The sequence below is a fragment of the Varanus komodoensis genome, unplaced genomic scaffold (assembly GCF_004798865.1).
Source record: "Varanus komodoensis strain SLA01 unplaced genomic scaffold, ASM479886v1 scaffold13_1, whole genome shotgun sequence".
Lineage (NCBI taxonomy): Eukaryota > Metazoa > Chordata > Lepidosauria > Squamata > Varanidae > Varanus > Varanus komodoensis.
The window spans coordinates 8,017,976-8,043,539 of NW_025335408.1; the positions used below are offsets into that span (position 1 = coordinate 8,017,976).

General features: G+C 41.6%; 1 protein-coding gene across 6 annotated transcripts in view; it reads left to right on the forward strand.

The window, feature by feature from the left end:
* Positions 1–25,564, forward strand: part of FOXP2 (forkhead box P2) — a 502,958-nt gene that overhangs the window by 11,404 nt on the left and 465,990 nt on the right. For 5 of the 6 annotated variants that reach the window (XM_044423001.1, XM_044422999.1, XM_044423012.1 and 2 more), the window contains exon 1: positions 11,162–11,489. The exons of the other annotated variant lie outside the window; for it this stretch is intronic. The gene's annotated coding sequence lies outside the window, so the exon portion shown is untranslated. Of the gene's footprint in view, positions 1–11,161; positions 11,490–25,564 lie in introns of those variants that run through there. 6 annotated transcript variants of the gene reach the window in all.

The following is a 25,564-nucleotide window of genomic DNA, read 5'->3' on the forward strand; positions in this document are numbered from 1 at the left end:
TAAATGCATTTATTTTTGATGGATCAGAGCTAGAAGTGAGAGGGGTTGTTCAGGAAGCACCACTGGCTGGCTCAAAAGCAGCGTTTTAGGCAGATATGTACTATGTCTCACTTTAATGGGAGATGTCCTACTCATCAGGAAACAGGAGGTCTGCTAGGAGACAGATGCCTCTGGGGCAATTCCTAGTGGCAGGGATTAATCAGGTGAAAAGCAGCTCTCAGGATTTGCCTGAGCAGCTGGATTCTTCCAAGACCATACTCAAGGGCATGTGGTTATATGATAACTTGGAGACATTGGCCCACAGGCTGGAGAATCATAGACATCAGGGAACTCAGGCATTGTAGGGGGAATCCAGATTCCAAGATGGAGACTTGGACAATTATCGTACCAGACAAAGTGGCATGAAGAAGGAATACAAATGGCTATACCACTGCTCAGTGTCTCTGTATGTCGTGGGTCCCCCATAGAATTCTGTGAATGAGGCAGAGTGATGGTGAGGTAAAAGCTAAACCTGGAAACACTCAAGGTGGTAGATATTCAAGAAAGCACACAAAGAGCTGCAGGGTGTTTGCAGTTTCCCATGTTTCAAGGCTGAAGCAAAGCATTAAAAAATTATTCAGGATCAGGACTGAAATATCACATTAAATCCTACACAGAAGATAACACAACTGAAAGGCTTGGGACCAGGCTACCTAAAGGAACGCCTTCTTCCCTATTTGCCATCCTGCCCCCTGAGATCAGCAGCAGAAGCCCTCCTCCAGGAACCCTCTGTGAAAGATATTAGGAGACAGAGTACCCGGAGGAGGGCCTTCTCTGCGGTGGTGCCCCGTCTATGGAATGCGCTCCCCAGAGAGGTCCACCTGGCGCCGTCATTATATGTTTTTCAGCGCCAGGTTAAGACCTTTTTATTTAATATTTTAATAAGTTTTAATATTAAATTTTATCATCATATTTTAATTGCAGCCAGAGTGGGTCATTAATTAATGTTATGTTGTATATTTGTATTTTATTTGTGTAAGCCGTCCTGAGGCTCTTGCAAAGGACAGCATACAAATATCCTAAATAAATAAATAAATAAATGCTACAGCAGATTGCTATGCAATTCTTACATACTCAGTTTCCTACACATTAAGGATCTGTGTATGCAGACTCTAATAATAATATAATCTTCACTCCTTTATACTGTTAAGATTTTGTGATACCTTCAATTTCTCAGCTGCAACTATTCTTCATATTGTCTTAACAGCATCATTTTGCCTTTTCCCCAAATACAAATGCAGTATCAAAAAGTTACCTGTGTGTTTCCCCAAACTTGCAAAGGCTGAGACATGTAATACTGAATGTGATGGGTCAAATGAACTGAAATGAATCAGCTTCAATAATATGTACAACTGCTGTTACTAAAAAAGATAACCCTTCTTCAACTTAAGCAACTCAAGGGGAAAGAGGAGAAGGCACTGGTTTTTCCAGCTTGGCAAATTTAATGAAAGCCAAGCACACTCCAAGTCAAGCCTTACTTATCTTGCCTTTTGCCACCCAAAAAGCTGCCAGAGGAACCTCTACATCAGGAGAACTGTGGTGGTAGTAAAATGTAGGTTGTTTGAGTCTCTGTGAAGTTTATCTGGCTCTGGTGGAATAAAGGCTTCCTTCTCGCAGCTGTTAAATCACTTGCTCTCCTGCCCCATCACTGTGAGCCATGCTGAAACAGCTCAGCTGGAAGCAATACCTCCCAGTGCTCAATATCTACTGGAACCTCTTCTGCTGATCTTATAGAGGACCCACATGTAATTCTACCCCAGCTGGATAGGAACAGAGATGCCAACAGTGTGTGGAAGGGTGGGGTAATGGTGGGAATCCATCTTTTAGTTTTCAGCCAGAATAATTCATCTTCCAGCCAGATTAATTATATTGCTAGGAAGCAAAGCATCATCACAATTAATAATACATAGCAATCAACAAAAGAGGTATTTCATTAATCTGCCAAGAAATCTGGAGGAGCTTACTAAATCACCAAAGTGGAACTTTTGGTGACTAGGCAACTGGCAATTATTAGTTTCTCTCCTTTTATTTCTATCTTCATTCAGGTAATACCTTTAGTAGGCTAACTCAAAAGTCATAGAATAGGAATGATAGCTCAATGTTCCATTTCAAAAAATGGAAGATCGACCATTGTTGGTCTATATGAAACACAGCAGTTCTAAGGACAGTCTAGTGCAACCTGAAACCATCACAGCTCCTGGTAGAGTAGGGCCTAATCTGGCCAGCAAAGTCTCATATAGTCTGTGGTGGCTTAGCCTCTCTCTGAAAACCTTGCCCCTCTGGTACCCAATCTCCTTACCCTAGAAGCTATCAGAAACTTAGGGAGGAGGAGAGGAAAGGAATCCCTGTTGCTATGGGAACTCCCTGTGGGAATTTGTTTATATGGGAATGTCTTTTATTTATTTACCTGGTTGCAAGGCATGCAGTATGGAAAGAAATTCCTGCTTTGTCTCCTAGCCTTGAGATGAAACATACATCAGGTATAATAGCAAGGATTCCAATTACTTGGTGTGCCACTTGTCTTAAGCGGAACAAAGGTATGCCAACTGCTTCCACAGTTGAAGACACCAGGTGATGAGCAATCCTGTATCCAGCACCTCAGCCATTGAGGATTTGGTGCTTGTCTGCTTTCCTAGGATAGAAAACACAGGCACATTGATGCCAGGTAGAAAAGAGACCACTGCACTCTATCTGGTATTATCCTGGCTAGAGCAAAGGGAACTGAGCCTGCTTGACTTTTCTTACCTGATTCCTCACTGGGAGGAGGTGTGAGGCAAGCAAAGCCACCTTGGTTAACCTGTCAAATGGATTATCTATGCTTTGGCTAGGGTGGCTTTTCTGCACACAGGTTCTCTAATGTCATAGCTGTGGCTATGGCCTGCTTGCATTGTTAAACATGGTGTGTTAAAAATGGAGGGCTTGGTGGAGGATTCTGTTTCCCACCCCAAACTATTTTCCTGCCTTATGGTGGAACTGAATTTGAGTGTCTGTAAGTGACTCTCACACCTCACCTTTAAACTCTGTTCACACATAATCCCTGATTTCAAAAGTAGACTGTTTAAAATAGTCTCCTCACTTCCATTTTCCTTTTATAACTTGCCAGTTGAAGGAGAACTGGGGATCTTGAAAATTTACAATATTGTGTTATCTTTGAGTTGTTCCAGTAAAGGAATTATCCTAATATGGGACTGGTTTGGGTTATTGAAGGAAGGGGGATTTATTATATCATTCTGGAGTTCTGTAAAATGTACACCCCCAATGAGAGTGCAATCTAGCCAAAACTAATTCCTGTTAAGTCCCGTTTTTAAAAACTATGAACAAGTGCTTGACTCTCCCATTGATCTCAATGGAACTTAAAAGGGCATAGGTTTGCTGTGTTATTTTCTAACATTTTTTAAAGTGACCTTGATTTAAGTTTTTAAAATATCAAAGTTTAAAGTTGTAAAAATATCATAGGTGCAATTATTAAAAGGTGCAATCAGCAGCATGGTCATCAACTATGGCCAAGTCTGAGGAACAGCTTCATTCAACCTCTCTGGTTCTTCCCTGCAAAAAAGAAAGAAACTTCAATTTTTGATGTGAACATTCATTACAATATCTATTCCTTCTTTCATTTCATTTCTATACCACTTAATAGCTTAATGGTTCACAAAAACAAACAAAACAAAACAAGGTAATGAAATAATATGGAATTGCTAATATGCAAAATTTTAAACAATGAAAATAGCTAGAACAGTTAAAGTATTGGATTTGGTAGCAACATCTGACATAAATGTCCTGTCATATGCCATCAAGTGTCATCAAATGCCTGGGAGCAAAGGTCAATCTTAAACTGGCACTGAAAAGTGGCCCTTAGTTGGTAGAGCATTGCCTAATTGCAAGGGCCACCACTGCAAAGGCTTTTTCTCTTGTTGCCACCTTGCATGCATCCCTTGAAGGGGGCACTTGGAGGAAGGCCTCCGATCTTGATCATAGTGTCTGACTACATTCCGACTGTGGAAAGTGTTCCTCTTTTTTTCTTCTTCTCCTTCATATTGGAAACTGATTGAGTCTAAAGTTTGTGCTGCTGCAACAAAGATCTGTACCAAAGTCATTATTTGCAGGAGCTATCATACAGAATGCATCTGTTCACACAAGTTCAGTATCATAGTGATGACCCTATGAAACAGATATGGGAAATCCTGTGGAACTTTTGCAGCTGCACCTATGTAAATCAACATGGAGGTAGGTAGCCTCAGTAAGAAAAACTGCTGAGTAACCATATTTAAGGTTGTGCTGTATATTGTGCAAACATAGCAAGTAAAATCTACAAGTTTATCCAAAGCAGTAGCTCACTTATGGTGCATAATCCTAAGTAAAATTAGCTAGATGAAAGTACCACTGAAGTTACTTTTTGCTAAGGACTTTTAGGGCACTTACCTACAGTTAATCAATAAGACTGCCTTCAAAGTAAGCATATATAGGCTCAGATTACAAACATTTCCATCAGCTTTATGGTGTTCCTTTTATTTTGTCTTTTGTTTACTAAGTGGGTCAAAGTTACTCCTATTGTGGAATAAGGACACAAAGCTCTGCCCTTTGGACTTGGAGTTCTACTATTTTCAGTAGGCTACTTAGATATATAGAAATGGAAAATTCTCATTGTTGGCAACAAACAGCAAATGTATATAATACAGTGGACTTTGGATAATAGCCAAAGGAGATATAATGGCAGCAATTGCATGAATTGAAACACACAACTGTTCCAAATATGTAGATCAAGGGTGGGCAACCTCCAGCCCTCTATTTTTAAAAGCTGTCTGCAAGCAATCACTTCCAGTCTCTGGCAAGAGTTGTCTATCACTTCCCAGACAACCTACTGGGAAAGGCATATATAACCTTTTTACATGAGGGTGTATCCACTTTCAGCTTTGTCACAGAAGTGTGATCTGAAGGCTATATGAAAAACATTTCCTTTTCTGCTTTCTGCCTTATACCTTCTAGGTAGCTTTTTGCTATACCGGAGCAGCACAAAATGAGCACACACGCACAGACACAGACAAAAGTTTTATTTGCTTTTATAAATTAAATGCCACACTTTCCCTGCTCTTCACTAAAAGTGCTCTTTAGATACAGAGGTGAAATGGGACGGTCATAATAGCATAAGGAGCTATAAGCAACAGTGAGTAGAGAATGGTGAACACAGAGTATCTTCCCCATGTAGAAAAGCTCAGAGAGATACAGCTGGAGAGAAGGGAGTCTTCAAAGCTTTTATGAGACACCATTGATCAGCCTCATTCATAAAAGCTGGGGTAGCAGTGATGTTCAGATATTGTCTCCTACTTCTAACCTTCTCCTGTTCTCTTTCTTTCCATAATAATAAATCTGTTCATGAATAAAAGAGAGCAACTGCACAACCTTTTCTGATGATGGAGCCCTCCTTCTGGAAGCTGCCAGGTAGAGGGGGCTAGATGGCCAAGAGAGAGAAAAGGATGACCACTGACCACTTCTGGTCCTGCTCAGCTCACATATGACCCTTGCTGTGTTTTTCTTTTTACTTAATGGAGACTGGTTTGTTTGTCCCTTTTTCTGTTGGCTAAGAATAGGTCAGGAGCAAGTAAGACTCAAAACTGGACAAACAGGAGAGAAATAGCTGAGCACCACACAACCATCTAGCTGGGGCTCAGGGTGAGGTTTGATGACATTTGCACAAGAATCCTATTTCCAGATTCCCTGAGTCAAAAGAAGGGGCAAAGAGCCTAGTGCATTGCTAAAATCGTGCTGGACTGTTACTACAGTGCTCCCGCTGGAAAGTGACACGTGAGACGGAATCTAATTGCTATAAGCGGAAAGTGGGGTGGAAAGAGTGCGTGTGTGTGTGTGAGAGAGGTGCCAGCTCTCATTAAGATTTATTATTACGAGACCGCTATTTTGTAGTCCCGAAGCTTAACGACAGATGGTGGTGTAACTCCACCAATTTAGCCACTTCGTTGCCATTGTGAGAGAGATTCCGCTTGATTTGATTTCAGTTTTAAAAGGCAGCATGTTCTCTTCCCGAACTGTCTCCGTGAACAATTGGGGGGGGGGGGGGGGGGTGGAAAAAGTCTGTAGGGAGGGGGGAGATAATCCCATTTAGGAGAACAGCTTGTTTATTGTTTTCTTTTTCCTTTTACAAACAACAATAATGGAAAAGTGCTGCTAGGCGCAAGAAAAAGAAATACATTAAATTAATTAAAAGGACGTTTGAGAGTGAATTGTTTGAGGTGAGATATAATACGACTCTGCTGGACTGAAATCTCAAGCCTTAAACAGGAACAAAGGGGGAAAAGGAAAGCTCGTATTTTTTTAAAAAAGGAAGCATATTAATCCCTTAAGAAACAACTTAGTTTTAAAAATACAAGCAAACAAAACCCTAGAAAAATTACTGCCTCGAAATGCATCTTGAAGAGAGGTCGCCTTGTCGAACGCATACACTGCGCGCGCCGTTTTTAACAGGTGAACGTGGAAGTAAGTTACCAATGGTTTGCAGAGAACTTACTCCCGTGGAAAGGCACCGGGGATCGACAGCCTAATCCAGTTTCAGAGGCAGCGAGACCACTCATCCCCAGCCCCTCGTCCCGCCAGGTGTGCATCGCCGTTGAATACGAGGCGATATTACTAGGAACTGGAGAGCTCTGTAAGCTTTCCTTTGAAACAAAGGCAGTCATTCTCAAATCCTGAATTAAACTAAGGCAAAAACGAAGATCTCCAAAAGAGAGCGATCTGGGGCATATTTTGAAATAAGAGCGACAGTTTAATGTGTGCTTATCTCTACTTTTAATAGGACTATAGCCCGCTCTCCTCCTGGCTTTCCTGCTCGGGATAACGGCGTTCCGTGCCAGCAAAGCAAGGCAGAGCAAGTCAAACGAACTTGACCGATATCGGGGCTCCAGACGGGGCAGCTCCCGTGCTTTTGTCTGATCCGTGGTTTAACTCATCTACACTTCTGTGAAGAAAGGAAACGGGGCGCCCCCAAGACCGACTTTCTGGATACGTCTGTGAGGAGACCGGGACCTTTGGGGCGAACTCAACGCGCCTCCGGAGTCCTCTTGCCTCAGCCGGCGTGCCTGGGGAGAGGCGAGAGCAAGCTGTACCTGCGCCCAAGGGTTGGGGGCTGCCAAGTTGCGAGCGGGCTGGCTGCTTTCCCGCACTGGGAAATATTTCGTTTCAATGTTCAAGGGAATTTTCTGGGGACACTTAAGATCGGCCCGGTACTGGAGTATTCGTTCTCCGTTCATCTTACCAACAGATTCCTTTGGACATCTGGAGTGCAACACTGGGTAGAGAAACTTTTTATTTCCTCAACTTCGAGGAAACCCTCCTCGGGGCTGATGCCCTGATCCTAACCAGTCTGCTTGGCATTAAAAGGCCTCGCTGGTTCCCAGTAATCCCAGTCATGTGTGGTTAAACCTAAAGTCTCTCTTCGTGGCCCTTTGCTTGGAAGTAAGCCCCACTGAAATCGCTGCCGATTACAGTGGATTTAAGAACGAGGTCAGAAAGCCTGACCCAATGAAACCCCGGAGGAACTGCCTGCGATCCTAAAGACGCTTACACCTCTAAGTCCCATTGAAATCAATGGCGTTTACTTCCAAGTCTACGCGCTTAGAATTGCGGTGATAAGCTGCCATCAGGGTTTATGAGCAAATCGTACCATGAATGGAGGCAGAGGTAAGACAAAAAAGAGTTGCGAGAAGCCAATGAAGATGTTTTACGACCACCCATCAACAAGCACTCTGCGCTTGTGGCGGTCAATAGCCTTAAGTGTGCGTGCCCTGGGGCTGAACTTTCACCTCTCGAACCTAGTGAAACCCGATTGGCTGAGAGTTAGGAATCTGAGTAGAAGAGCGCTCGGCTCCCTTCAAAACCTGGCGTCCACACCTCTTGCCTTTCCTCCCAGACTTGGGTTAGGGAGGGGGCGAGGGGGGTCGGATCTGCTGCCCATACGTCTTCAAATAGACCCGGAAAGTATGAGAAATGCATGTGCGCTTGCATTAACTCTGTGGGGAAATGGCTGCTTTCCAGGACGCACATAAAACCATTGCCCTACCGTCACAGACACACGTTTCAAAGCTGCGCACTCCTTTTGCGCTTCCCGGACGGGAATGATTGCAACTCACACACTGGGAAGTTTATCAGTGTATTCCCGAGTCTTTTCGTCTTCCCCGCTTTCTTGGGGAAAGAAGCATCTAAGCAAACTTGCTTTCATCTTTTCTCTTAAGAAATAAGGGAATAATACGTGAGCGTTATCCCGATCCCATGAGAAAGATTTGGTATAATTTCCATCTTTTCTTCACCCCTCCCTTTTCGAACCGACAGACAAGCTGCATCTGTGGAACGATAAACTTTCCAATATGCCTTAGACTCAGCAGCCATTAAAAATAGCGACCCTTGCATTCCATTTAGATCTTCACTTAACTGAACCTTTTAAAGTGTACTTTTAAAAGTTTTTTAAAAAAACCCTTAACAATAAACCAAATGTTGATATGTTGATTGTCCCACTTTTCACATCGCCAACCAAGAGCTCATGTAAAATAGATTTCTTACAAAAATGGTACAAAGATTGAAAAGAGCCCATCAAGATTTGGAATCGCGGTTACGGATATTATTTTGTTAGCCTAGGTTAGTCTGGAAAGTTTCTTATAGCCAGGTAAGTCGGAGTACTTGAATTCATGTGGCACAGGGTCCCATATGTTCCAGTGGGATTACACCGGTTTAACAAATCTATGTGTATTTAAAATGAAGATATTACGTTTAAAAGCCTTGTTGATCGGGCTGCCCTTCATTTTGGGCGAAGAGCTACAACTATTTTAGCTGGATACACGATCTGAATGTGCAGGAAAGGAAGAGGACATGTGGCATTTGGACATTTTTATGACTCTGACAGCCGTGTGTGTGTGTGTGTGTGTGTGTGTGTGCTAAGAATGGCAAGAAAAATCTTTGCAAGGCTAGAGGTTTTCACGGCACTTAGAACAAAAGTTAAAATCCTCTGTTCACTTTCAAAGTTGCTCCTGTTGCCTCTTGATGGAAGAGGCTCCTGCCCACGAAGGCATCCGTCGCAATAAAAAGTAGTTTAAGTTACTACAAGACCGGTTAGGCTCTCCTCTTAGCTACATGATCAGCCATTCAAACGCAGAAAATGGATGAACTTTCCTTGACGTCTCAAATAGAGTTGTTGCGATCTTGCGTTATAAAAGGCGCTTCGCGGGCCTCAGCCGGCAGACTGGAAGCCGTTAACTGTGGCAGAAGGCGAGGAGGTTCGCTGCTCACTACGCCGAAGCAGAACCTCAGTTAAGCAGCCGTTTCACCTTACCAGTTCCAATGGAAAGGGGAACGAGAACTGCGAGTGGGCATACAGTAAAGCGGACAGGGCTTCAATTTACTCCAGGTGCTCAGTGCTGAAATATGCGGAGCAACAATAAGCCTGAACGTGTCTCTGAGCATGTGCAGTTTGCCTCCTTGGTGCGAGTGATGCCACCTTTCTCATCTGGAATTAAGACTATAACTATACATCCTTTACTGTGAATAAAACCCACTGAATACAATGGAACAATCCTGAATAAATAGACATAGGTTTACTGTGTAAGATTACAACTCCATTTGTGCTTGGAACTTTCCTACACGAGGCATTATGATGCATTCGTGATTCCTCACTCAAGATAGTTTGCTGATGCTTTACGCTGCGTTATCCTCCTCCACGGCCTCTCTTGTTTGCAAATTTATAGCACTTTCTTTCTCTTTACGAGGACTCTCGTATTTCCTTAAATGGCGGCATGAAACTTTGGTTTATTTGCGCCATACCGCAGCGCCACCTAGTGTCTGGGCAATCGAACATAGAGAAAGAGGGAAAGAGAAAACCCACCAAAAAACGTGTGGAAGACTCATCTTAATCCCACAAAGGTTCTAGAAGCAACAGCCTTGAAGAAGTCGCAGGTTAAAAGCCTCATACAGAAAAGCCCCGGCTGAGAATAAGCCTCACAGAATACACGGGACCTACCTCCAAGAAAAGACGCGTAAGACTGCTGTGCGAAAAGTTAGGGCTCAGACTTTTAGGCAGGTTTCAGACCCGCTCGCAGGCTTCTCTCACGCTTTCGAAGCGTGAGGAGAACGTAGCCGGCAACTTGCTTGCACGATTTACTAGGCTTTTCATTGTATGGGAGCTTGGGTGGGTGTTTAGCTGAGCGCATCTGAGGCCACCCGCTGCCTCTCGCCTTCCTGACTGTGGGGTGTGCTTGAGGTCAGAGTTGGGCTCCGGTGTTTTGTTAGAATACTAAAGCGCCATGGGAAGCAGAAAGACTGCCTGAAAAGCGCGCGCTTTGGCCGAACTCTGAACAGCACGGCCCAAGTCTGAGATTTCCACCCCCTCCTCCTGAGCCAGAGCTTCAAAGCATTCTCTCCGAAGGGCCCTTGCAGCCCTCCTTCCGAGAAGGCCCCCCTCCTTCCGAGGACTGCTAGGCTAAAAGCTGCTGGCGTAACTCGGCCCTGCCAATTTAACAAGAGGCTTTGTTTTCTCCTCGGTTTGCTAAACTGGTTATGGTGGATCAGAAAGGGGAGGAGAGCAAACAACTTCTCGGATGGTTTGTTTACATAGCAGGTGGACCTGACGTCAAGAAGGACGCTTCACCGCGAATCCCAATAATATCCTGCTCCGCGAGCAGGGCTCCTTGCCCGTGAGAAGGCTAGCAAACAGGGTGAACAAGAGAGCACCAGCGGCGAGGGAGGGGGCATTGTCAGACTGATTTCGCTGCACTTTTAGGGGGGAAGCAAAAGCAGCTTTCAATTCTTCCCTCCCGCCTTCCTCGCTTTCACAGGGCTTTATTAACACAACTTTGCAATCTCTAGGAGCCGCTCCCTTTCTCCCCCCAGAGATAACGGGGGGGGGGCGCCGCCGCGTGCGTGGAGGCGCAGCATTAAAAAACATTTTTTAAAAAATCTTCCACAAATACGCACATAGAAGAGACGCAGCTGCACACTCCATCGAGAGCGGGCCAGACCCACACCCAGGGGGAGGGAGAACGCGAGAAGCAGCGCGAGCCTCTGAGAGAACGCGAGACCCCGTGCAGCTGCCTCTGCCTCCGCTTTTGCCGTCCGCCGCTTGGTTGGTTTCTTGCTTTGGTCGCTGCCCAGGCCCGGAGCCACAGAGCCAGCCTGCGCCGCCTGCGGAAGAATATCTACCCCGTCAGAGACGCTGCTCTGGCCGCTTCTCCCTCGCTTGTTCTTCTGTTCGCAGAATCCCCCCTCCCACCCGGCGGCTCTTCTGGCGCGTCCCAGCAGCGGCAGCAACAGCAGCGGCGCCTCCTCCTGCAAAACACTTTTCTCCCTCGGCGTGTGTGTATTTGCGTGTGCGTGCGCGCGGCGAACGAGTTCAGTTCCTGCCTCTCTCTCTACCCCGCGGTGTCGTCTTCTCCGGACTCTCCCCTCAGTGTGCGCTCGTGGTAAGTTTTTGCTTTTCTCCTCCCTTCCCTCCCCCCCGCCATCCTCAAGTCCGGGGTTTGGCTAGTTACTTTCATCCTCTCGCTCTCGGTTCCCCTCCCCCTTCCGTTTTCTCTTCAGCTGCTTCTTGCTGCTTGCCGCAAAGTTTACCTCCACGCCGTCCGAAACGGGGGGGGGGGGAGTCGCCCATGTCACATGTGTCAAGGTTTGTGCTTGGCAGGTGCTGAAAGCGCCTCCTCCTTCCCCCACACACTTCTTCTTAAAGTAAACAATAGCGTTGGGCTAGCTGGCACTTAATTTTGCATGCCTCTTTGTTTTCCAGGTGTGTGTGTGTAAATGAAGCGAAACAGTTTTAAAAGCGTGACTCTTAACGCCTGGCCAGTTGCTGTTTTCTTGTATTTTCTAGGAAATGCACCGGTTCCTCCCCCCCCCCCGCAAAAAAAAAAAGGAAATCGTTGTAGCACCTCTAAGATGTAGCAGATTTATGGTGGCGTGCGATCGTGGATTAAGAGCCTACTGAATGCGTTTGATGCTCAGTCTTCGAGGTGTCGCAAACGTGTGCTTGTGGGACGCGCGCGTGTGTTTCAGATACATACCCATAAAAACGTATAAAGACTTTCAAACTTTCGAAACCGGCCCGCATGGGTTGTTAGCAGTTACTTAGATCAGTCAAAGGTGCATTTAAGCCGTCTCGTAGACTGTTTCCTTTTAAACCTGAGGAGGAAGTTTCCAGTGCTGCTCCAGCGTGTGTGTTGCTGTCCCTCAGTTTAAGTCCCTTGTGTCACTTTTTGCGAATGGGAAGCATAGATAATCGGCTAGGAGAAAGCACGTGTGTCTTCTGGAGAGCAGCGGGACTTGCACTTTCCATGTCAGACTTATGTGCAGAGGAGGGAGGGGAATCGAGGAGCAGGAGGGAGCGCGAAGGGCCTAGCTGTGACACTTCGCCACATCCAGACGGCTTTGGCACTGTTCGTTGACTTTTCTTCCTTCCATCAGCTGCACGTGCACTAATCAGGGTTTTTCGCGGTCTACGCTCTCTGACCAAGACAAGTTACTGCATTTTATTTTTAAATTTTATTTATTTATTTAGCTGCCGTTTGCTGAACCTCTGAACACCTTTTCCTAGTGCCTTTTGATTGCACTTGCTGAAGAATGTTAACCTTGAACAATAATAAAGAATGCTGGCCTAAAACTATTGATTAATAAATAATAATGGTACACCTATATGGAACTCCTGAGGCATGCTTCCTACCTTGTTGTTAAGGAGAACCTTCTCCTGAAACTCACTCTTGAAATCCAAGACATAGACAGTTGTGAAAGTTTAATTTTAAGAGTGTTTGAGATGGAATGGGTAAATGGCTCTAAGGCATGTTGGACTTTGTTTATAGATTTGTGAGTGTGAGGGCAGAGAAATAAAATTCTAGCTGATCTCTACTGAAGTTTCCAAGTGATTATGCAAATACAAGACGTTCATATTGTAAGAATGACTATAATTACGGGACAGATTTCACAATGAAAGCAATCTGACTCCTCATTGCAGATTTTGTGTCTGAGCAACTTTTCAGTAAAATATGTAGACTTAAATAGTGCGTGCCTATTTCGTTTTCTTCTCAAAGAAATTGTTGGCTGCTTTCATTGTCAGCATAAATTCTCAGACTTTGGATACCTGTTCTAGAGGAAATGGTAGGGGGGTCATGTTTTGAAAGGAAGACATGTAGTAGTATACTTGGCAGCAGTGACAGGGATGGAAAGATGTAGATGAATTTCAGGGGGGAAAAGTTTCTTGAATGACTAGCACTGACTTGTGGGTATCCAGTCTGCAGAAGTAGAGACAGAACCCTAAGACTTTTTGAATAAGCAGTACTTCAGTTTCATATATCTTTATCTTGTCTATAAGTTGATGAAAAGATAATCTAAACAGTGCAGTGCTGTGTATATTTATTCTGAAGTAAGCCCTATTGGGCGAGGGTGGGGTTACTCCTGATTAGGGATAGAACTCAGCGTGGTGATCCTGAGCAGTCTCTATGTTTGTTTAGGAGTAGGCATTGCTATTTCCACATACAAGAATTCAGAATCTGGATGCAAATGCCAGTTTTTAATGTTACTTTACTCTTCTAGAGTAAGATCAAAACTCTTCTAAGTAAGTGAATGAAATTTCTTCACTTATTTAGTTGGCTGGATCAGTATGTTGAGTTAATCTTCATGAAATGGGGTGGCGTGATAAGAGCACTTATTTTGTAAAAAGTAGTTAAATATTGCCTATAAGGTACTTAGTTACTTCTCATATGCAAGATAACGGAAATCTGTTGACATACTGTGTTTAATAATATTACAATGCATTGTTCCAAGTGTTGCTAATCACATTAAATATATGTGAAATTATCTTTTCATAAAGGGGAGACCCCTTAAAGTTAGATTTTAAGTTTCTATTCTTACAGCACAATCGTGTATGCATGCATATGTGTTTGTAGGTCCCATTGAGTTTAATAAGGTTTACTCCCATATCAGTTGGTATAGGGTTGTAGACTTATCTAGTCATATTAACTGAAGAGCATTATGCAAAATACTTGTTTATTCTAATGCATGGAGACTGACTCCTTCATCCCCCAGAATTGGTGGCATACCATTGTATGTAAAATTAAAATGTATAGCAGTGTTTTACACATGCAAATTTAGTTATTTGGCAAACTAATTCATAAATATGCCAATGAACGTAAATTGGGCTATAAATCAAGACCTATCCCCAAAAAGGCCCTGTGCTGTACTTTGTTTTTATGCAGTATTTATCATAAATGCTTTCTACAAGATATCATGATATATTTAAATAGCTATTAATGTTGGAATAATGTCTTATCTATTGAGGATCAATGCATGCTAACAAGAGGGCTGTATTTGTATTCATTTCATGCCTTTGTGCCATACCACGTTGGAGTCAGCAGTGATAAAACAGCTAATGAAAGGACATCAGACAAACTAATTTATTTCTTACTAATTATCAGTGACTTCCTGTTATGTTGCTAACTTTTTGAAAAGGTAGGAGATCTTAGGGTTTTTTTGTGGGGAGGGGGTATATTCTTTTATCAAATACTCCAAAATATAACATCAAATAAATAATCTGGCCTACCTCATGACTAGATTGGAATATGCTGGGAGTTGTAGTACTTTTTTCTGTCCAAATATGCATAGACATGCTTCCCAAGAGAACATTTCTTCTCTACATGCTTGTCTGGCATATTGAAGTTAATTTTTTAGTACTTGTGAAAGAAAGCGTTATGGTTTACTCGGCTAATATTGGGGTAAGCTAGTTCTTGGTGAGGAAGAAATGAACAGTGTGAATTTATGTGTTTTCTGAGTCAGTTTATGAATGTGGTGTTTACTTTTTGAACTGAAAATGTTTTAAGGCGCAGGTCAATGAGCAATACTCAGGTATGATTGCTAGTAGAGAAAATTGCAAATCACAATTAAAATTGGAATGCTATAAGTTCCATTACAAATTTTGAGTACAAGTTTTGTGGATGCTCAGATGGATTACATTTCTAAGGCTTTTCTCAGTGGAGTACTGGAAACAATGGTTTATTTGCACATAGGTGTGCTTAACTGTTATTTGTATAGATATAGAGACTGGATACTTTAGAACTAGATCTGTGCTGTACCTATGTATAACTGGTATTTCTTCATATATAGTGATTATAGATAAGTTGTTAGTATTCAAACAGAAGAACTAAACCCCATTTTTAAACTAATACAGGCTGCATTTTTAAACACACTTAATAGGGATGGGGAATCAGTTCCATTGAATTCAGTGGGGCTTATGCCTGAATAAACACTGAGAAGATGCTGGTTGGAGTCACCTCAGAGAAGATACAGAAAGTACTTCTGTGTCAGAAAAAGCATGTGGCTGCTGGCAGTCATCACATGTAATAGTTTTCCATCTTGTTTCTTCAGAAACAAGGGACACTGCCATATGCTGAGTCAGATAATTGGTCTGGCTAGCTTAGGATTGTCTGCACGGACTAGCAGTGACTCTCCAAATTTTTTTCCTAGTCCTGCACGGAGAACGTGGAGATGGAATATAGGACCCACTGCATGCAAAGTACATGTGCACTAGAATACAAAGCATTTTAGTGCAGTAGAAATGCAGCAAAATAAATGCATTGTAGACAAAGCTTTGCATGAAGTTTTCATTTTATATTTATGTGGTGGTGATTTCATGTAGGAAATTAGTTTTAAGAAATTAATATTTTGAAATTTGGGCTAGTTCCACATGGGCAAAGAAATACAGAACTGTCAAAGTCTAAGTGTGAGGTTGTTGGATGTAGCTGAAGTATGATAAGATTACACTTCTGAGAGCATGTTGGGGAGCCTTGGATTCACAGGATCCAAAACTCCTTGTTCTTTTTACATGTTGTCAGGGTACCTATTAGGGCCAGTGGGAGGAAGAATTTTAGAAAATGGTATGGGGGAGTATCCCCCACCTTCTGTCCTTGTCTTTGCCACCAGAATCCCCTTCCCCCACATAGCCTGGGATACATTCCTAACTAGTTGCACTTGCCCCAAGGACTTGCACATTGCAGTCCTTGGGATAAGGTTATGTTGATTGATGTCAAAACAAGCTAAATGCTCTAGAAGACTCAAGGGTCCTTGGTCAGTTTCTAGAAAACTGGTAAATCATACTGGGACCCACTTCCTTCCCACAGCAAATGCAGTGGATATTCCTGATCCCTGTACGCTGTAAGTTACTTGGATAGGTTACTGAAGGGTAAGTGCTTCTGAGCTCATGGGAGTTTTTGAGAAAATAAACTTTTCCACAAAGTGCCTAAGGACATAATTCTGCAGATGTGTGTATTGTGCCTTATTTTGTGAAATGATGCTTCCTTTCCCATTGCTTTTAGATTAGAGTCTGTATGTAAAGAAAACTTTGAACTGGTGGCGTATGTTCTCTTCCCTGATCTTGAGCTGGATAAAGAAATGGAGGTAGATGAAGGAGAAAATACAGTAATGTATGATTTCAGCATTTAGATTTTGCATATCTTGATTCAATCGCAAATTCAAAGGGGGACTGCAGTCAAGAAATTAGAAGAAGATTAAGACTTGTAAGGGAAGCAGTGAAGGAACGAGAAAAGATAGAATGTTTCACTGGAGATCTTGGTCTTGCATGTAGGGGTGTGAAAGCTGGACAGTGAAGAAAGCTGACATGGAGAAAATTGGTACATTTTAAACATCAGGCTAGTGGAAAGCTTTTGTGAATACCCTGGATAATCAGAAAGACAAACGTGTGATCAAATCAAGCCAGAACCTTGCCTGGAAGGTACCATATTTCTGGCATATCGTGAGAAGCCAGGACTCTCTGGAGAAGACAGTAATGCTAGGGAAAGTTGAAGGCGCAAGAAGAGGAAGACCAACTATAGAATGGATTGATTACAAAAAGGAAGCCACAGTCTTGACTTTGTAAGAACTGAGTAGGGCTGTGAAGGACAGGATATCCTGGAGGGCAGTCATTCATAGGGTCACCATAAATCAAACAATACTAGACAGCAAGTAACAACAGCAACAAAAATTTCAGATTCTCTAACTTTAACTGATATTTATTTATTATATTTGTATCTCACTTTTTTCTTTTGAAGAACTGAAAGCAGCTTATATCATTCTCCTGTTCTCAGTCTTATCCAACAACAACCACAGGTTGAGCTGAGAGTCTGTGACTGGTCCCAAAGTCACCCAGTTGGCTCAATGGCTGAGCAGAGACTAGAACCCAAATCTCCTGAGTTCCAGTTCTGTGCTATTAACCACTACACCACATTGGCTCTCTGAGAAAGAACACAGTTCACTTCTGATGCCTGTAACTCTTCACACTCAAAGGATTATGGGAATGTTTTTCAGGGTGGAAGGAGCATTAAGGTAAGGGTGGTCTTCAGATTCCTCTGACTCTGCAAAATACTTAGATGGCTGAGGGTTATATTTGGCTGTGGTGATGTGGCTAGTGTGGTTCTTTCTGTGCTGGCTATGGATAGGGGCAGGGTACTCAAAATTTAGAGACCCAGTTATAAGAATAGAGTGCTTTTCTGACCTGGTGTAAAATGCCTTGTAGATCTTTGAAAAATCCCATTGGTTGGCTGCCCTTGTACATTCAGATTGTGACAAAAGGACATAGGGCTTGGCATGACAAATTGTGGGTTCATTAAGTGTATACTGCATAAGAGCATAAGAGATAGTTTTCTGTAAACAATCTTTAGTTGGCCTTTTTGTTAACCACTAGGTTGTTTAGCATCGAAAAATTTATTGGTCTTGGGTCCACATGTCACACTTACACATCAGTGTGAACCATGGCTTGCTTATTTGATGATTTTCTGCAATGTATTATCAACCAGGTCAACTTTTCTGGATGTGGCTCCACTGTAGATCTTTCAAAAATTGAGCTGATTGAGGGCAGATGACCCTTGATTAATTCGAGCAATGCCGAGGTTCTGGTAGACCATATTGATGAAGGAGAACAGTTTGAGAATGGTGTCAGAGTCAATATATATATATATGGGCATAGTAAGTTATCCGAAAGATCTAATGTGAACACATTTTAACTTCAAAAGAGGAAACTTTTCAAAGATTAGATACTTCGTTAAAACTAAGTTAAAAGGAAGAATGCAGAATGTGAAATCACGTCGGGATATTTGGAAGTTATTTAAAACTAGAAACATGGGCATTCAAATAGAATGTATCTCTTAGATTAGAAAAAGTACAAATAAGTCCCAAGGGGATGCCAGTATGGTTAACAAGCAGAGTCAAGGAAACTATAAAAGGTAATAAGCTTCCTTTAAAAAAGTGGAAATCTAACCTACATGAAGAAAAATATAGACTACTACAAATTTTACTAAAACATATATAGGTATAGAAGGTAAGGAAGGAAAAGACTTTTGAGGAGCAAACCTGAGAAACCTTAGGAAAAACAGTATTAACACATTTAACTATCAGAAGCAGGAAACCAGGAGACTGTTGGATCATTCAGTAACGAAGGTGTGAGAGGAGTAAGAGAGAATAGGGAGACTTATAAGGCTAGACAAATACTTTGTATTAATCTTTCCAATAGAATATATTGGACAGAGTGCTAGGCCTGAACTATTTTTTCTGTATGAAATTGCAGGAAGAATGGTCAAAAAGAAGTGATGAGAGATGAGGTTTAGGGAAAATTGACAAACTAAAAATGATCAGGCTACTGGATCTGAATGGTATATACCCAAATGTGAAACTGTTGATCTTACAAAAATATGTTACCTGTCACTGAAATTGGTGTTTGTACTCAAGTATTGCAAGATAGCCAACAAAAACATGAGTTGTAAATGGACCCTGGGGAGCTGAGAAATAACTAGTCTATTAACATAACATTTGTCTGGGTAAGTTGTTAAAAAATAATAGGTAAATTCAGAATTGTTAAACATATAGAAGAATAAGCTTGCTGAGGAAGTATTGGCATGGCTTCTGCAAACAGAAGTCCTGCCTTGCATGTATATTGTGGTAATCTGGTAGCTATTATATAATTGAATTTGAAACTGTTCAACACATTTCTGCACCAAGTTCTCCTGAGTAAATTCAGTAAGTTATGAACCACCAAATGCTCGCAATGGAAGGAGGTAAGCTGTGCAATCCCCAAGGGTCTGTATTGGGACTTGGTGATATCAAACTTGTTCAGAAGTGATCTGAATTAGAGGTGAACTGTGAGTTGGTCAGGTTTGTGGATGATGACGAATTATTCAGGGATGTGATGTCAATGTGAACTGTAAACTGGGTGGATGGACAACAAAATGAAATCAATGCAAGTAAATGTAAGATGCATAGTAGGTTGAAATCCCAGTTTTAAATACATTGATGGTATCTGAACTTGTCTGTCACTTACCACAAAATGGTGGATGGCTTAGGGAAAATGTCCTATGTGCTGTAGGTACTAGCAGTCATCCTAAGAGAAATTTAAATAAGTTTTTTGGTATAAAAATGTTCTTGTATAAAGTGCAGTATGCCCACACTTTCGTGTTGTTTTAGAAGGTGTACCTCAAAAAGGATATTGCAAAGCTAGAGTGTAGGGCAGGCAAAAATAAGAGAGATTGGAGTACCTGCCTTCGTAGGAAGGGCTGAATGTTTGTTGCATTTTAGTTTAGAAAAAAGACATTTGGGGAGGTGCACATGGGAGAACTTTATAACATTATGCATGGTGATACATTGTTAACATTTCAAGAAGAAATTTCCAATAAATACTATAGAGGGTATATATTTACATTTAAAGCAATTTGGGAAGTACAGTGGGTTGCAGGTTAATTGGGAAAAATTGGAAATAGTGAAGAATTGGATATAATAAAAGAAAAATATAAATTAAAATAGTAAGACAATATTAGATACTTAGAAATTGATATTCCAAAAGATAATAGTCAAGAATTAAAGAAGAAAAATTATGAAAAGTTAAAGAAGGATATAAAAGATAAGATAGGAGAATATGAAAAGGTAAAATTATCTTTACCAGATAATTTACACCACAGAGCCATTGTGATGTAGTGGTTAAGAGCATGCGACTGGGACTCAGGCGATCTGGGTTCTAGTCCCCGCTCAGCCATGGAGCCAACTGGGTGACTTTGGGCCAGTCACAGACTCTCAGCCCAACCTACCTCACAGGGTTGTTGTGGGGATAAAATGGGGGAGGAGATGTAAGCTGCCTTGAGCCCTTTGTAGGAAAAAGGCAGGATATAAATAGAAAAATAAGTAAATAAATCATGGTTTGGAAGAATAACTAACAAAAATGAAAATTCTGCCAGAGATTAATTTTTTGCTTTGGATGATTCCAATCAGGTTTTCTGATCAAGGATTAAAGGAAATGCAGAAATTATTGGAGGTTTATTGTAATGGAGGGAAGAGAGCAAGAATAAGTAAAGTATTATGGTATGAATCACAAAAAAAGGAGGGCTTGGGCATTCCTGATCTTAAAAAGTATTGGGTTGCAAACCAATTAAAGATTGTTCCAGATATTATAGCCCAAAGCAAAGAGCTAATATGGAGTGATATTGAATTAAGGGTAATAGGTGATTATTTAGAGATATACTGGTTTGAAAAGATTATTAACATAATTCAAAATCTCTTTTTAAAAAATATGACAAGTATGGGAAAAATGGAGATGACAGTTAATCCTGGGAATTTCTCTGTTTAACACCAGTGGTTGAAATGGAGAAATTTCCAAAAATAGAATCAAAGGATTGGATTAATAAATTAAAAATAATCATATATATAAATGGGAAGACTGGAAAAATAAGATAAAAAATAAAAATATAACACAAGGAGTATATTGGCAGAAGCCAAATTAAATTGGTTAAATTTAATTCAATTAGAAAAATGGATAAAGATGTAGGATAAATTTAAAGAGGAAGAAAGACTGACAAAAATTGAAAATGATTATGAAAGAATGCGAGATTGAGAAAGAATATACAAGCAAAGGAAGAATTGCTAAAAATTTATAGGATATTAATGGAGTTGGAAGATCAGACAAAAAGTTTAAAATCAATTTGGGAGATGGACAGGTGAAATAAAAGACAAGGATTGGAAGAATATTTGGAATAGAAGAGTATATAAGAATATTTCGGTTAGAATTAAAAAACATGGATATAAACTGATACAGAGATGGTATTTAACACTAGTTAAATCAAATTGATGATAAATAATGTATGTTGGAGATGTGGGAAAGGGATTGGAACTTGGAATGTGGTGGGATTGTGATAATATACAAAAGGTTTGGATTATAGTGTTTAATGAAATTAGAGAAATTTTAGATAAAGAATTAGAAATGCCACCGAGAATTGTGTTATTGCTGCTGATTGAAAAACAAGATATAAATGAAGTTAAGAAAGAATTGATCCTAAGTTTGATAATGGCAGCTATGTTAATGATAGTTACATATTGGAAACAGAACTGGGTTATGCAAAGGCATGAATGGTATGATGAAATATGGAATATGGTAATTAATGATAAACTGACAACAGAAATAAAAATTTAAAAAGTTTATTAAAAGCAAATATACCGTATTTTTCGCTCTATAAGAGGTACCTGACCATAAGACGCATCTAGTTTTTAGAGGAGGGATCCATGGAAAGCTTCCTGATAATCACAGGAACATTCTCCATCCATTTGAAAACACACACCGACCTGTGATTAACAGCTCTCACCTGTGCCGGAGGAGGGGGGCGGAGCAGGGCGCGCTGAGCGCGTGCCGGCCAGGTGTGGTGCAGCCGGGCCAGCAGTGTGCTGGCCGTGGTCTTCCGGGTGGCACGGCAACAGGTCTTCCCGGGCAGTGGGGGGTGAGCAGTTCGTCTCTCCGTGTGGCCGGCGGGTTAAAGCCCGCGGCTCCTTCTTCTCCGCACCGCTCCCCCTGAGCGGCACAGCTCTCACCTGCACCGGAGGGGGGGCGTGGAGCAGCGCACGCTGAGCGCGTGCCGGCCAGGTGGTGCCACATGGTGCAGGCAGGCCGGCAGCATCCCGGGCGTCGGGCACACACATTGGCTCTATAAGACGCACAGACATTTCCTCTTACTTTTGAGGGGGGGGGAAGTGCATCTTATTGAGCGAAAAATACGGTATATAATGACATTTGGGAAGATTTTGTAAAAGCAATATTGATAGATGGTAACGGTTGTAAGCCTAATCAAGATCATATGAATTTTTGGAGGGGATATGGATATAATTGAAGTTTATTATTATTATCATTATTAATTATACTATATAAATTAAAATGGAGGTATTATTGGTCTCCTGGATGATGGGGGCACTGTATTATTTACTTTTTTATCCATTTGTTGAGCTTTTGTGTGTCATTAATATTGTGATGTTTGTATTTATGTTTTTTCTGTATTTAAAAAAAATAAAAAGGGGAAAAAACATTATGCATAGTGTGGAGAAAGCAGATGGAAAACCTAATAATAATAGAATTCAGATTCACTATTAGTGACAGGTTCAGGATAAGTTTCTTTACCCAATGCCTAATCTTCTTGAACTTAATTTTCTTGGTGGAAAGGAGATATACAAATAAAATCAATCACTCAGTGACATAGTGGAATTCACTTTCACAGAATGTGTTACAAGGAGATTAGACAAATCTTTAATGGTAATTAGCCATGGTAGCTACAATGGTACCTTGTCTCACTAATTCTTCAGTTCATGACCAAATCAGGTTGCAAACAGAAATTTAAAAAAAAAATTATCGCAGGTTGCGAACTCTGCATTGGGTGACGATCGTGAACGCACCCACCTTCCTGCACGGGCGCGATTGTGGTCTGCGTGCTGGGGGGGGAAGAGATGGCTTCATTCATGCTGCGGGGGGAGATGGCCACGATTGTGCCTGTGTTCCCTGCCCGAGCGCATCCGCCTTCCCCCAGCACGCCTGCGATCGTGCCCGCGATCACGCCCATCTCCCCTCACCCCCCACACAATTGATGGTGGGGGAGATGGCCATGATCTTTGTTGTTCTTTGTCTTTGTTTCAAATTTTTGTGAGTAAAAAAAATAGGTGCAGAACGGATTAACTTTATTTATGTTGACCCTTATGGGAAAATTTGACTTGGCTCACGACCAATTTGGGTCATGACCAGAGTCCTGGTACGGATTAAGTTCGTGAGCCAAAGTACCACTACATATGGAACATCAAAGTTCACAAGAACATCAGGTGTACTCCTGAATATCAGTTGATACAGCATTAGAAGGGGAGGATTGTGCCTTCATGTTCTGCTTAGGCTTCTCAGAAGTATCTTGCTAGTCACAACTGGAAACTGGACACTTTGGAATGTAGTATCTTGCTCTTCATTTGTGTTCTGCCTTTCTAGAGTGGCAGTTGTGCTAAGGACAACTCAGTCCTTTCCTAAGAAATTACCTAGGCTCAGTTGGTAGCCTTTCATTTGTCTGAGGGGGAGAAGCCAGACTGATTGGCTGTTCAGTGTATATGCATATAGTCTGCCGTGCCAGCCACCTTCATAAATTATTGATCAAGGTGGAATACAAGTTCATTTTTGTGTATGTTTTTGTAGTTGAACATGAAGGTGATTTTTAAGATGTTTACCAGTCTGGTTTTAGGCCTGATTTTGTAAATAAAACTGCCTTTGTTGCTGTGGGCTTGTTAGGGAAGTGTGACTTAGTTAATTCTCTTGAGCTTCTCAGTGGTTTTTGAAACCATTGATGATGGTATTGGCAGAGTGTCGCATTGAATGCAAAATATGTTTCACCCTTGTATTTGGCATGAAGTGATACTATCATTTCAAGCTGTTCAGCTTCACATTTGACATAAAAATGAGCCTAAAGGGCCTGCATTCTTGGCTAAATGGGAAGTACTTAACAAGCAATCTTAGCAATGAAAATAATGTGTATCTGGTCATGTGCTCAGGTAGAGATTTAAAAATATGAATTCAGGTAGCAGTACCAAGTTAAATGCCTCACAATTAATTTAGGAATATTAATCAGGAAATCTGTTTTAGTACACCCAGTCAAAGAATTACATGCTTTCAATGAGTTTTCTGAAATAGGTATTGAGTGCAGCAGCTTCAACCCCTAAAGCACCACAGTCACTGAACAGTATTGTTGAGATCAGCTTTTGGTCCATTCTCTATCCATTTTATTGAATCTACTTTTTGGTATGCTGAAACCTATTTCTCACCATCTTTTGACTGTTTATCTAGGTTGAACTCAGAGCCTTTTTCCTTTGTACCATTTTGTAAAAACTATGTCAAATCTTGGACTTGAAGCCCCAACTGTTTCGATCTAAGCCAACTGGATACTGTGAACCCTAGGATATGTAATGGCCTTCTGAGGGAGTGGTTGAGGCCCCATCAGTGAGGTTGTTCAAGGAAAGATTGGACAACCACATGCTGGGGATTATATGAGCAAAGTTGGCTGGAGTTGGGGCTCAGACTAGATCGCCCAGGAGGCCCCTTCTGACTTTTTGTTTCTATGTTTCTACTGAGCATAATTCCTGATACCCCAAAAGAAAAGCACTAGTCTGCTAAAATCATTTGGTTGTTTGGCTTGATAAGATCTGGTATCAAAAGCACTTTGATTGTATGATAGGCCCAGTAGTTCTAGCTGCATCATTTGGCTTTTGCTCTTAGAAATCATTTTAAGCCAACTAGTGTTCTGCTCAGAGCCTTGTAAGCCTCCCCCCCCACACACACACACCTATCCTAGCCACCTAGGACCCTCTACTAGCTGAAGTGGTGAGCTACTTGTAGGCTTTTCAAAGTTTTATTCACTGTAGTCTTAAGAGTTTCCTTACACGCAAGGATCACCTTAATAAAGGATCTACTTGATTCCTAGGAAATGAATCTCTACTCTTCTGAAAGCCATTTCCCATTCAAATCATATGGGAAAGTCCTTTCCCATTCAGCCTGCTTCTCTATCATGCTTCTGTGACTACCGGATTTTGATATATCTTTTCAACATATTTTTGTTTGAAAGCTGGCCCACTTTATTGCAGCCTTGCCCTAGTTATCCAGTGTGACCAGGTTCTTTTCTCTGTGATTCTGCTTATCCTATCTTCAAGCCTGGCCTCTTTTGTGGTGAAGAAATTCTGGCAGGGTTTTTCTTGAGTCAGGAGTAAATGCCTATGCTGGATCCTTGGGTACAGAACCAATGTCTTGAAGAGAACATTAAAATGATCACAGGAAGATAGATAAATGGATGTGAGTATGTTTACTTACTTTGCTATGTCCTCCTCTGTTGCTGAAGTAACTGTGCTTAAGGATTAAGGATTAACCTCTGTGTGCTGCTCATGTGCTGCTTATGGTTTTCCACAAACTTCTGGAAATTAGTTCTCAATTTTTTCTTTTTCTGATTTAGCTTTAAAATGCCAGGAAGAAGGGCAAATGATGAGGTTTTGCAGAAGCTGTTACCTTTCTGCATTATGTGGGAGAAGTGTCTTGACTGAGGTTGTGTGGGCAGGTGACGGATGAGGGTTGTGTGTGAGAAAGAAACTTGTGCAGGGGGAGGGGAGCCTTTTCTAGCTCTGCTTCAGGCACCAAAATATTTAGTTCAGCCTTGTCAAAGCATACACTAAAATAATGGTTAAATTGGAT